We start from the raw sequence: 13,576 nt of genomic DNA, 5'->3' as shown, positions 1-13,576 counted from the left end.
CACCTGTGCTTTGGTTCTTTCTTTCTTTTTCTTTTCTTCCTTTTTTTGGCACTTTTGCTATGAATTAAATTAATGAATTCAACGGGATACACCATCTGCAAGTAGTTGGGTTCAGCATATTATCCTCCATTTTCTAATTGTTACACAAATTTTGGGTAAAACCTCCACTTTTACCCGCTCCCATTGATTGCACCTAGTATAGCACTAGTGTAGCAATAATTGGGTACCCTCCCAGCAGTATACTGGATAGATACTATCCCTTAGTGGGTTGAACCCCCAACCCCTAACTCTCTCACGTTATATATATATATATATAGATATACTATTGAATCTTGGGAGGGGCATTATGCCGGTAATTATAAACACATGCACTGGTCCAGTTCTTTATTGTTATTGTTCAGTATTGTTCATGTTGTTATTTCTTCTTTTTTGTCAAATAATTATTTCATCACATTATGCTCCTCCCAAGGTTCAATAGTATTTCTTTCAACACACGAATTCACATGAAGAATCTTGTAAACCAAATACAAATGTGAACTATGTATATATATATATATGTACTTACCATATATTATATCCCACAGTTGTTTGCTTCTGATCATCAGCTGGTAAACCAAGCTTGGTTTTCTTTTTGCCTGAATATTTTTTGAAATATGAAATTAATGTTTGAAGGAAAGGCTTATCCTTATGTTTTTTTAAAATTTTTATCTAAAAACCTTTGTAAATGACACATGTGCAAAGATGGCTGCTCCAAGCTTACTCTTTTTAGTAACATTTCTGGTTGTCACTTCTGGTGAATCATTGGAGATTTATATATATATATTCTTTTATTCTTTCACCTGTCTCAGTCATTTGACTGCAGCCATGCTGGGGCACTGCCTTTAGTCGAACAAATTGACCCCAGGACTTATTCTTTGTAAGCCTAATACTTATTCTATCAGTCTCTTTTGTTGAACTGCTAAGTTATGAGGATGGGAACACACTAGCATTGGTTGTCAAGCAATGGCAGGGGGGACAAACACAGATACAAAAACATATACACATACATACATACATATATATATTTTCACGACAGGCTTCTTTCAGTTTCCATCTACTAAATCCACTCACAAGGATTTAGTTGACCTGAGGCTATAGTAAAAGTGGGAATGAACCTGGAACCATGTGGTTAGTAAGCAACAAGCTACTTACCACACAGCCACTCCTGTGCCTACATATATATATATATATATATATATATATAAAATTGTTGGTTTTATGATTGTGAATAAACTAAGTTTATTCATTACATCATTGTATACATATGAAATTAAGATAATTAAAACAAAACAAGTTAAGTCACGTTAAGTTAATAAAAAGTCAAACAAATCAAAAAAGGATAATAATACATAATGGTTATAGCTTATTGTTTTAATCCTTTCAATACTAACCCACCTTTTGACTCAATAGTCCAAATACTCTTCTAGTCATATGTAAGAACCTTCTACTGAATTATGTTCCAAATGTTATGTCTTAATAATCTCATTCATATTTTACTTATTTCAGTCATTGGACTGCAGCCAAGTTGGGGCATAACCTTCAATGGTTTTAGCCTAACAAATCAATTCCACAATTCCAGTCCTTATGTTTATTTTTGCTTTTTTAAAGCTTAGTACTCTTTTTCTTATTTTTTTTATTGCCCACAAGGGGCTACACACAGAGGGGACAAACAAGGACAGACAAACGAATTAAGTCGATTATATCGACCCCAGTGCGTAACTGGTACTTATTTAATCAACCCCGAAAGGATGAAAGGCAAAGTCAACCTCGGCGGAATTTGAACTCAGAACGTAACGGCAGATGAAATACCGCGAAGCATTTCGCCCGGCGTGCTAACATTTCTGCCAGCTCGCCGCCTTCGGTCTCTTTTGCTGAACTATGTTATAGTGGATGTAAACATACCAACACCAGTCTTTTCTGTTTTGCAAGTTACATGGAAACCTCACTAATGCCGGTGGCGTGAATATAAGCAACCAATACAACACAGGAGTTGGGTGGCTTTATGTGAGGTGTTGAGAGGCTAAAGTATGACACAGGGACAACACAAGTGTCTTGCTGCCGTGGTGATACATGGCTGAAGGAGATAAACAGTGGGTAGTGATGTGGTCCTATAGCAAACTCCCAAGGAACAAGAAGATGAGTGTAAGAGAGGATATGGACAGTGACTCGAGGAAATGGATGAGAGAGTGACTGCTTTTGTAAGAGTGTGAGAAGGGATTGTGATGGGCTTTTTTCGGTTTTGGTCAACAAAATTCATTTTCAAAGCTTTTTAGTAGAAGACAGTTGCCCAAGGGACCACACAATGGGACTGAACCAGGAACCATACAGTTGGGAAATGAGCTTCTTGACCACACAACCATGCCGCTGCTTATCAGTGAATTGTTAACGGTCTTTTCCTGAGATTTTCTTGTCAGAAAGATAGATAAGCAAATTGACAGTTAAATGAATAGATAAAATGATAGTAGTTTTTATACATATTTTGTGAGCTAAGAATAGCTGTTGGAAGGTCTTAATTCTGTTATATACTTTACAACCAGAGTGTATATACTTTACACTCTGTTGTTGACCCTCACCTGTCTCCAAACAAAGATATTTCCTCATGGCTATGCGCTTTCACAGAAGATTAGAAGTGAATAACACTGCTTATATTTCACAATGATGCTCCTTTATAAGTATCACATGATGTCAGAAAGGGAGAAGCAACTCCATCCACACACACAAAATGTTCTGTCAGTGTTTATCAACCAAATCCACTCACAAGATTTTAGTTTGCCTGAGATTATTGAAGAAGTCACTGGCCCAAGTTGCCATACAATAGGACTAAACTCAACAGCATGAAGTTGGGAAGCAAACTTCTTAACCACACTCTAGTTTATAGATAAGTATATAATCTATATGTGGAGGTGCGTGGCTTAGTGGTTATGGTGTCAGCATCATGATTGTAAGATTGTGGTTTCAATTCCTGGACCGGGCGACGTGTTGTGTTCTTGAGCAAAACACTTCATTTCACGTTACTCCAGTCCACTCAGCTGGCAAAAATGAATAACGCTGCAAGGGACTGGTGTCCCATCCAGCTGGGGGGAACACATATGCCACAGAAACCGGGAAACCGGGCCCATGAGCCTGGCTAGGCTTTAAAAGGGTGCATTTATTTTTGCGATGGACTGGTGTCTTGTCCAGCTGGGGGCAGGGAAACACATACACCATAGAAACTGGGAAACTGGGCCCACGAGCCTGGTTAGGCTTTGAAAGGGCGCATCATCATCATCATATAATCTATATAAAGGCAGAATATTCAGACAATGAAAATGTATGCTCAATGTTAACATAACCACTCTTAAAAAGAATTATGTGCTCAATACTTATAAGAGTGTGTTCATACAATAATATTTGAAATTTATCCTTTATTAACCCTTCAATTTTATTTTGGAATGGGATATTTGTATCTCAATTCAGTATCAGTATTTCTGAAACATGTCCCAGACATTATAATTTCTGTTATTTTTAGCTTGTTTCTCTAACAAGATGTTATTTCATGTGGTGGTGGTTGGATGCACAATCTTCTAATTACTGTTAAAATCTCAACGTACATATATAACAAATACTTAATAATCCTTTCATCCATATTTCTCATGGAATAAACTATCCTTGTCTTTCAATTAAATTTTTAAATAATCAGGAATTTGGAAGCTTTTATTAAAATAACAGACTTTTTCATCATTAAGCTAATGTTTGGAACATAATACAAGAAAGTTACATAAAATTATGATGAAAGATTTTCATTTAGATATAAATACTTTAAAATTTGAGCTTCTGTTAATGTTGCATGGTTGTTTTTGCTTGTTGGCTGTGTGTAAAATGATTAAACAACACACAAACAGTTAACAGAAGCTTTATTTACTGCACACAGTGTGTTCTGTGCTGGTCTTTGGATGAAAAATAAAAACAACAATTTAAATACACTGGAAGAGACAAGTTCTGGAGTCTATGACAAAATAGCTGTTATATATCGATCTGTGATTAGGCCACCACAACTGAAGAAATATTGTACTAAATTCATGATGGCAAATCTGTATCTTCAATCTGCATGGCTGATGAATGGAAAAAGCAAGGTGGGAGTTGTTAAAGCAACGGTCTCGGCCTTCTGAAGTTACAGCCCCAAAAATGCACCTTTTATATAAAACTCATTAGAAGATTCTAGAAAATCAAATCACATGATGGCTCAAGGCTGATTGGTCAGTTAATTGACTGAACATGTGAAACAATTGTGATCTCAATGTGGTGACCACATGGCTGTCCAGTGATTTGGTTTCAAATCTGCTACAGTATCATAAAATTAGGAGCAGTTACAAGTAGCTTGCTATTAAAATCTTGAGACAAGAACTAGTTTTGGTTTTATAATTTTGGAATCAACTGTAGTTACATATGTCTGTATAAAAATATCAAATTTCTTTGCTATGAAGAGCAAACTTAATTTTGGATAATGTATACTTGATTAACTCATGCATGAGTTTGCATTCATAGTATATTAATTAAATGCCCTAATTAGTATTGGACCATTGCTTATTTCTAAAAATAGGTAAAATGGAAATTCTAGAAATGGGTCAACTTGACTAGCATTGTGTAAAAGTTTTATTTCTTTAATTTTTTATATCACATGCTTTGGTATCGAGACTTTTAAAAAGTCTCGAGGCATAAATCTATATATATATTGGTACATTCACAGACTTTTAGATTTTCTGAAGGGAAGGGACCTGATTGAAAAGAAGCATTCTCCTGACATTTTTTAAAATGAAATCTTCAATGCCATGTAAACTGCAAAAATGTATGCACATAGAAAAAATGTTAAAATTGTATGAAGTAAATATTCTTAAATTCTATTTTAAATTTAATACATTATTTTTATATATCCGTCTAACTAAAATATATGAAAATAAACGAAAATTTGTTGCAAAAGAAGTGTTTTTTATTACAAGATTTTCAAAAGATAAGAAGATATTGAAACAGTGGAGTTTATTTACAATTATTATTCAGTTTTATTTCATTGACTTTATCGTACTCACCATATAAATCACAGACAAGGTGGCTATCATTTTCCCTCGTATCTTCATTTCTAGCTCTCTATGTTTAGATAATTTTTCCATCTCCTTTAGAAACATCAATATTTGTTGAGACTGATATATCAACTTAGGAGACATTTCTTTCCTTGGTGGTTCTTGACAACAATATCTGGTTGATTAGCTTTGATATCCTTGTCTGTGTGCATTGGTATATCCCAGATTATGGTTGCTTTGCCATTCTCAGAGACCTTCTCTGGTGTATGTCAACACCATCTCTTTTCCCAATGCTGGCATAACTTTCAGTGTATGTAAGCCCCATCTCTGCTATGCCTATGGATGTATTCCTTCTTGGCTAAGACAGGACAGCCAGAGACGATGTGGTTAATTGTTTCTTTCTCATTTCCATATATTCTACAGTTACTGTTTTGGTGGTTTCTGGTGAAGTGAAGAGGTTTTGGTCCTGTACTACAATCGAGAAATCAGACAATCTCTGCTTTGAGGTTTGTACTTCTCAGCCAGTGTTGAGATTTTTCTCTTCTACTCTACTCAGATTTGTCCAGTATTGGCTATCATTCTTGCCATCATTTTTATCATGAAGTTCTGTAGTGCCAACTTTTACCTCCGCCTAAGCAAAGGCAGAGGTATTATTTTCAGTCAGGTTTGCTTGTTCATGGACAAGGTATCTCAAGAACCACTGGATGGATTCAGATGAAACTTTCAGGGATGATTGACCTTGTGACTCGCACAAACTGATTAGATTTTGGGATTGATCTGGCACCGGACAATGATTCTGGATTATTTTTCTTGTTTTTTTACTTACGTTTTGAGAGCGGTCAGGTTCATTTTTAGCATTCTCATTTGTGAGAGCAGTCGAGTTTATTTCAAATATTTTCATTTTAAAAATCATCTCTGGCTAATCGTTGAAAGGATGTTAGTGTTGCTTTGGTGGAGGTTTGCACTCTCTGAGTGCTCTTGTTATTAATAAAATTATTCCATTTCTTGCCGAGTGTCTTTCTAATACCATCAAAATATACACACCAGATTGTTCATTTACAAAGTCAAATTATGTGATAGAAAGAAAAGGGAAAAAAGAAAGAAAGAATAAAGGAAAAAAGTAAAAATAGAAAATTGAAAAAACAAGAGAAGCAAGTTTAAAGTGATTTCTTTTGTGCTGTAAGCCATTTACCATTACTGTGATGCCCCTCCCCACTTCTCCTGATGCCCTAGTACATGCTTATTTTGTTTAAAGGGTAACCCAGCACTAGCTATAATACTCAATTACTGGCACAGTTATACTAATTTTGACTTAGACACTAATAATTAGAAACTAAAAGAAGCCTGTCGTGTGTGTGTGTGTGTGTGTGTATATATATACATATATATATCATGGTTCTGGGTTCAGTCCCACTGCGTGGCACCTTGGGCAAGTGTCTTCTACTATAGCCTCAGGTCGCCCAAAGCCTTGTGAATGGATTTGGTAGACGGAAACTGAAAGAAGCCTGTAGTATATATATATATGTATATGTATATATATGTGTGTGTGTGTTTGTCCCTGCAACATCGCTTGACAACCAATGCTGGTGTGTTTATGTCCCCGTAACTTAGCGGTTCGGCAAAAAAAAAATGATAGAATAAGTACTAGGCTCAAAGAATAAGTCCTGGGGTTGATTTGCTTGACTAAAAGGCGGTGCTCCAGCATGGCCGCAGTCAAATGACTGAAACAAGTAAAAGTGTACATGGAGGCTATGGTTTTGGTTCCCGCAATGAGGAGGGAACCAGGCTGCTGGAGTTCTGTGATGCAAATGACCTTGATGAGTGGTTCATTACATTTACAAAGCTGTGATAGGGGCACAAATGCTTCCAGAGATGATGATCCATGTGTGGGTGTACACACACACACACACACATATATATATATATATATATATATATCACAGCTTTGTAAATATAATGAACCACTTATCAATTTTACTATGCATTCATTACTTAAGTGGTTAGCTTCACAACCATACTGTATCTGTATTCAATTCTATAGACAAGGCCTTTTGAGAGTTAAATGTCTTGATTTAGGGGTATGACTTGGCACATAATGCTGATGATAGGACACAAAGCACCAGTTACTCTGTTACTTGTACAAGTATCCAATCAACTTAGTAATTTATTAACAGAACAGTTAGTGCTTTGTATCCTATTATCAGCATATATGCTGTGTCATACTCCTACACAAAGACATTGAACTCTCAAAGGCCTAATCAATAGAACTGCATACAGATACAGTATGGCTGTGAAACTAACCACTTAAGTAATGATGAATGCACAATAAAATTAATGAGTAGTTCATTACGTTTATAGATCCCTTGAATATGCTTGTGTGCAACATTTGTTTTGTGAAAGCAGTATCCATCCTCAGTTGATTATTGTCCAACAACCAACCAACATGTGCTATACAATTCATGTCAAAGTACACCCTATCTTACAGTCTTCATTATATACAATAATAATGATAATAATGATAAATAAATAAATAATGCAGAAAAATTAGGCTTTGCTTTACACTAGATTAACTAAGTTTATTGTGTTGACTCACAAAATTGCAGAACCTTGATCTTAAGACTCAAGATTTTATCTTGTTTGTGTTATTTACCAAATAGCAATTTTATAACTGTTTCTTTTTTGATTGGTTACAATAAAAAGGATTCTAATCAGAAAAACATGGCAACTCCAACACTGCTGTTTAAGTATCGCAATAGATGATATTAGGAAGGTCCATTATAGCAGTGGGGCATCAGGAAGGGCTTCCTGCTGTAGAAACTATGCCAAAACAAACATTGGAGATTGGTGCATTCATCTGGCTTGTCAGTTCATGTCAAATTGTCTGACCCATGCCAGCATGGATAAAAAGACATTACATGATGATGTTGAGGAGAGCTTTGAGTGACAAACTCTTTTTCCATTTTGCAAGTGTACATAACAGAAAACTGAGACATTTTCTTACAATCCATTTGAAAGAACCCCTACCTCCTCAATGTCTTTAAAAAAAATCAATGTGGCCCAACACACAATTAATTAATATAGAAATTAATCTGTTGCTGCTGCTGCTGCCATCCTTCTCCTCCCCCTCCACTTTCCCATATTGACATGGGCTGGATAGAGCTTGCTGAGGCAGGTTTCCTTTAACCAGATGCCTTGTTGTTACCAACCTCCATCTGTTTCTAAGCAAGGTATTATTTCCTCATGACCAAACATGTTTTCATGGAAGAGTGAAAATGAATAACACTGCTTGTATGACAGTGACACTCGTTTACAACAACTACATATTATCAAGACGAGAACACACACACACACACAAAGACATGGGATGAGGTACTGAAGGCTGATCTCAGGACACTGAGCCTTATGAAGGAGATGACAAAGGATTGAGATATCTGGCACCTTGTTGTACTCAAGAAGACTTGTCCACCACTGCAGAATTGTTAATCCTACCCCAGCTGATGGGGTTTTTTGCTTGTTAGTGTCTTCATGTCAGTCCATATAAAATGCACCTTGGGCTCTCTGTAAAGTGGTTGGCATTGGGAAGGGCATCCAGCTGTAGAAACCAAACCAAAGCAGATTGGAACCTGGTACAACTCTCCAGCTTGTCAGCTCTGGTCAAATCATCCACCTCATTGTCAGCATGGAAAACAGATATTAAATGATGTTGATGATGATGATGAGTTGAAAGAGAAAGAGGATCTTGCCCATATTGGTCATATGAATTCTAATCTTTATTTGGTTTGCTTTTTTTTTTATACAAATCAGCACATATAACTCCCAACCATTTCTTTTACATTACCAGTCACCCCACCTTCTCTCCTGGAACTTTCCCACCCTTATACTCATCCTTCCTTCCTTTACCATACTATTCTCACTGAACACCTTTTTGTGTCTTCCGATAGCTCCCTCTCCTTCATCATACTCCATCTTATCTCCACCATCATGCTCACCCACTATACATCCCCCTATCTACCCTCACATCTCTCTCCCCATTATGCCAAGATCTTGCACATCATTCTCCTGCCTTATGATCGATCCTCCTTCATGAGTCACAGCTATCTCTCTCACCTTACCTTCTCTCCCCGCTGATATTTCCCACCAACTGCACCACCACCCTTGCACATCATTCAATAAATCCACTCCTTCCACCCCACTCTAACCATTTGTTACTGTCCCCTTGTCTTATCATCTGTTACTCCTCCTTCACATTCTTATGAAACTACACACCTACCATGAGAATTAATTCTAGTATATCATCACCATCGTCATCATCTTTATCTTCATCTCAATTTCTACTACTCATCCTTTTTTTGTATATGGAGGTGCATGGCTTAGGGGTTAAGGTGTTAGACTCATGATCATAAAATTGTGGTTTTGATCCCCGGACTGGGTGATGCGTTGTGTTCTTGACCAAAACACCCCATTTCATATTATTCCAGTCCACTCAGCTGGCAAAAATGGGTAATCCTGTGATGGACTGGTGTCCTGTCTGCCAAATTCTTTTTCACATGGGACTTCCGGACCCCAGTTATGAACTCATTTGCATACAGCCAATCAGAACTCAACTATCGAACTAATTTATGAGTGCATAACAAGTGATGGACGATAGGATAAGGTCACTTGGTTAAGGAATAACCATGCTTCTTTTCTCATTTAATAATGCTTGTTGTTCTTGTTCTTGTTTCAACCATGGCTGCCGCTGCGTCGTTATTTGTGTTGTTGTTTACTTTGTAAAACAGTAAGGGGAGAGGTTTGCTAGCACATCACCCTCTACCCACATCTTTACCATATGGGGCCCTAACAAAATCTGATAATAAGTATAGATGCAAATTTATCTAATTACTTGTCTCCTTCTAAAATCAGGGATAATTTGGCAACCGGTCGACTTGCAACACCGTTCTTTGGGTCAAGGGGGCTCTGATTGGCTGTATGCAAACGAGTTCATTACTAGGGTCTGGAACTCTCATGGGAAAACAATTTCGCATCTTGTCCAAGGAGGAATATATACCCCTGAGAAACTTGGAAACTGGCCCTATCCTCCTTACAGAGTAATGTGGACTGCTCACCCTTATAATGTATCTCCACCACCGCAAGACATATGTTCTTTTCCCTCTATCATACTTTATCATTTCAGGATCTTTAGCTACCACCCACCTACCTTGTATTCCTCCCATATTTAGTCTCTTTCCTGTTCTTTTCTGTTTATGCAACCTACTTGGCAATCTCACTAGCGCCAGTGACATGAGAAAAAAACAACAATAAAATTTTAAAAAATTTTTTTATGTGCCCTTTTCAAGCCTAGCCAAGCTCATGGGTCCGGTTTCCCGGTTTCTATAGCGCATGTGTTCCCCCCAGCTAGACGGGACGTCAGTCCATCACAGCGTTACTCAAGAAACAAGAAGAAAGAGTGAGAGTAAGTTGGGGCGAAAGAATACAACAGGAGTCGCCATCACCCCCTGCCGGAGCCTCGTGGAGCTTTTAGGTGTTTTCGCTCAATAAACACACACAATGCCCGGTCTGGGAATCGAAACCACTGGGCCATTGCGCCTCCACCAACAATAAAATATCGGTATGTATAACATACGATGTGTATATAAATGTAGAATGGTACTGTCTATAATACTTTGTTTCAGAGAAAAAATTTTGGATCTTTTTTAAAACGGGGGCCACATTTTTCATTAACGAAACACTTTGAAACTTGGAACACTGGTAGAATGTGTCATATAAAACATCTTTTTCTCTTAGTCTTCTTAAAAAAAAAAGAAATCCATAAATTATTCCATGTTAAAGTTGTCGTATTTCTGTAATTTCAACCAATCACTGACGTCCATTCAGCCGATATACATTAAGTGCCGACTACATAAACAAACGATTCTGAAACAATTAACCCTAACCCTAGGGTTAGGGTTAAAGCAAATTTAAAATGAAAAAAGCAAATAAAACGAAGGTATGGAGATTAAATACGCTTTACATCGCTTAGTGAGCCAAAGGAGTAAATGTAAACAACTGAATACTTGTCAGTGATTGGTTGAAATTATCGAAATAAGACAATTTTTTACATGAAATAAATTCGAATACAAAAATATTTTTCTGTTCTATAACACAAAATAGATAAGTATACGAAGTTTGAAAGTCTTTCGCTACCAAAAACACTACGTAAAATATTAATGAAAAATGTGGCCCCCGTTTTAAAAAAGATCCAAAATTTTTATACTTCTTTAAAAAAAACCCTTAAAACTGCTCATAACAGATAAGCTCCGAAACTGTTTAATCCAGTGGTCCAGTTATAATCCCTGAAATTGTTTAATCCAGTAGCATAGCTGGTGGAGGGAGGCGGAGAGCGATGGGGACAGTGATTTTATAGAGGCGGTACTTTTGCGTCTGCCGTATAAGACTGTATAGGGGCAGGGACGAGCAGGAATTTTAAGAGCTGCCCCTGATGACGTAACTCCTACGTCACTAGCCTGTTGTTGTTTTTGTGCGTTCGCGTATGTGTGAGTACAGGGTATCCCAGAATTGACTATCTACTTTAATGACATCAGCAAATTGAAAAAAAAAAAACAAAAACAAAAACTGACAATATAATTCTGTTAGTTTTTATTATTTGTTTATTATTACTTAACTATGATATAAAAAAAAATAGATTTATAAATCTTACGTCCCCCTATCTACCCTCATATCTCCCTCCCCTTAATGCTAAGATCTTGCACATCATCCCCCTGAGTCATCTCTCTCACCTTACCTTCTGTCCCCGCTGACAGAAAATTTCGGTTGCGAATGAAAAAAACTCGATCAAAGTTTCCAACATGTGCTCCGTCTGCATCCCTGCAAATTTCAAATCTATCCTTAGCTTTGCGAAACACATTTTGAAACATTCCAGGAGTTATCTCCGGCACTGCAGACAAAATGTACTTTTTAAGTTCTGCTGAACTGTTGTTTCATCCACTGGATGAAGGGAGAGAAAATGATTGCAGCCAAATTGGAAAAAACAAAAAAAAAATCTGTCGTATGCTGCTGATAAGCGGGATCCAATGAAAATAAAGATAATAAAATTATAGACAAAATAAAAAATGTATACACTTTTAACACATGATAAGCATGAATAAAAATGAGTTTTTAAAAAGATTGTCCAATTTCACTGAAATAGATCATTCATTTTGGGACACTATATTTATTTAGTCACTACAGTATCACACACAGATATATATATATCGACGTACATTCATTAGCACGTTCTCATTCTTATGGAGCCAGCAGAAAGCATTTTTGTAGTAGGTGGACTGGCTAGAAATAACAGCCAAATATCCATCAACTAACATTGTTCTGACTTAAAGAAGGAAGAGCATGTTGGATAATGTAGTCCAAGATACTTAAGCTTGGAGGAAAAAGAAAGAAAACGGGTTGAATATAGCTGGAGGCTGTTCCATCCTAAATCTCATTCACAGTTCATTTGGATGATTTATTCAGAGGATTTATTTAACATATCTCCCTCGATGCGTACCAGCTTTTCGGTAAGTAAAAAATCTCATTAATAATTATATTTATATCATATAGAATGCTTGAGTGTTGTTGATTTTCACTGTATATTATTTACCTAACATTTCCATGCAGTTTTAAACATTTGTTATGTTTATGGAAATTCTGTATCTTTGAAGGTTGGAAAAATAATGGAATAAAACAGATTTTCTTATTTTCGTAGTTAATGTAACCTATATTATTCGCTTATGTATGATGATCTGAACTAACTTTAAATTTACTTTAGAAAAAACACCCACAAATAAACAAAAATGAATTCACGTGGTCTACATTTGGCATTTATGATACTCAAATCGAAGGTACCCCGATGAATTTACAGGAAACAATACAGTTTCATGTTTTACATCGTTATAAAACCACTCCCGATTACATCGACCTCAGTGTTCAACTGGTACTTATTTTATCGACCCCGAAAGCATAATCCTATTATAGGCATAAGGCCTGTAATTTTGAGAGATTGTGCGTGATTAGAACTTATTTTGGCAATCAATCGTCTTTGGTCTCCGAGAACTAAAAGTATTTGTTGGGCAAGTTCGATATAAAACTTTTAGTTTGCAGCTGAACAATGAAAAACCCGATCGCAGTGAAACAACATACACATTCATTGTTTTTCATTTGCACATGAAAGACAAATGAATGCGTGCGTGCGTGTGTGTGTGTGTGTGTGTGTGTGAGCGATCGTGTTTTTCACTGTTCAGCTGCAAACAATAAACATTAAAGAAATAAAAAAATTATATGGAACTTGCCGACCAAATACTTTAGTCCTCGGAGACCAAAGACGATGGATTGCCGGTACTACTAAAGCAGCGCGGACCCGAACGCGCAGTCGCGCGTCCGCGCTAGCTAGTCGTGAGTGGTCGATCCTAACCCTAACCCTAAACACGTATTCATTTGCACACGCGGGTTAA

At 36.8% G+C, this 13,576-nt stretch overlaps 1 protein-coding gene across 2 annotated transcripts in view; it reads left to right on the top strand.

Moving 5' to 3' along the window:
- Positions 1-12,198: 12,198 nt before the first annotated feature.
- The window catches only part of LOC106875144 (solute carrier family 46 member 3), a 42,384-nt gene continuing 41,006 nt past the window's right edge, over positions 12,199-13,576 (top strand). The window contains exon 1 of one of the 2 annotated variants that reach the window (XM_014923142.2): positions 12,199-12,643. The gene's annotated coding sequence lies outside the window, so the exon portion shown is untranslated. The remainder of the gene's footprint in view (positions 12,644-13,576) is intronic. The other variant, XM_014923141.2, reaches the window with a different exon arrangement.

The sequence above is a fragment of the Octopus bimaculoides genome, chromosome 6 (genome assembly GCF_001194135.2).
Source record: "Octopus bimaculoides isolate UCB-OBI-ISO-001 chromosome 6, ASM119413v2, whole genome shotgun sequence".
In the NCBI taxonomy this organism is placed as follows: domain Eukaryota; kingdom Metazoa; phylum Mollusca; class Cephalopoda; order Octopoda; family Octopodidae; genus Octopus; species Octopus bimaculoides.
Note: the sequence above shows the minus strand (reverse complement) of the source record. Positions and strands in the feature narration are given on the sequence as shown.